Here is a 944-nt window from a genome sequence, read left to right on the forward strand (position 1 = left end):
AAGAAGGAGTGCTCTGAAAAACTCTCAAATTAGCCATGCTGCAAGTTTAAAAAAGTAGGTATATTGAAGACAGTCTGCTTCCCCATTTTTAAGTAATATGTAGTTTTTCTAGTGTGCTGAAAGGTGCAGTAGCCCTCTTTTAACTTTCTAAAGAGTAAACAAAATGCTGGGGAGGCACAAGGGCTTGAAGGTAGACATTTGGAGGAGTGTAATGTTAGCTGTTGATGCTGGGTGTTGTAGTCTTTTCCTGCATGTGCAAGATAGCATGGAGATGGTGATTGCTCCAATATCATCCCATCTTAAAAGCAAAGAAAAAATATGTATGTGTTTATGTGCACAATTTGTTTCTTACTTCTAACTGTAGCTGCTAGTATATTTGGGGATAAAAGTCTTAAACAGTGCAATATGTTGGAATATTAATAGCTCTGAATTTGCTCACATTTGATTTCACATTTGATTAAACTACAGCAGAGATGTGATGAGTCACTGAGGGTGGGGTTGAGTATTGAGCCACTGCCTTTGAGACCTCTAAAAATAAATACAGTGATTTATTCCCTATAGATTCCACATTTTGTTGCAATTTTCTCTTAAAAGTCAAATTCTTCGGAAGCAAAGTATCTGGACAGCTCTTAATACAGGATCAAATACAAACACATTTAAAATTTGGATACGAAATAGTGAAGGTTCTTTTCATAAGGAAACATGATTTGGCTTTGAATGTTATTTATTAGCTGTAAATAAGATATTTATGAGTGTAAAGGTAGTTTGTATATATTGCTGAAGTTGCTGACAGTCTCTACATTAATAGAGTTGTGTAGTATTAATCCTGTATATAGCTTTCAGAGATTTTTATCAACAAGCCACTTACATTGCACTGTTTCCAATGTCGTTAATACTTTTTTTTTGAAATCTCCTCAGTTTTGTATAGAACAGAAACCTATGGT

Source organism: Geospiza fortis, unplaced genomic scaffold (assembly GCF_000277835.1).
Source record: "Geospiza fortis unplaced genomic scaffold, GeoFor_1.0 scaffold167, whole genome shotgun sequence".
Classification (NCBI taxonomy): Eukaryota; Metazoa; Chordata; class Aves; order Passeriformes; family Thraupidae; genus Geospiza; species Geospiza fortis.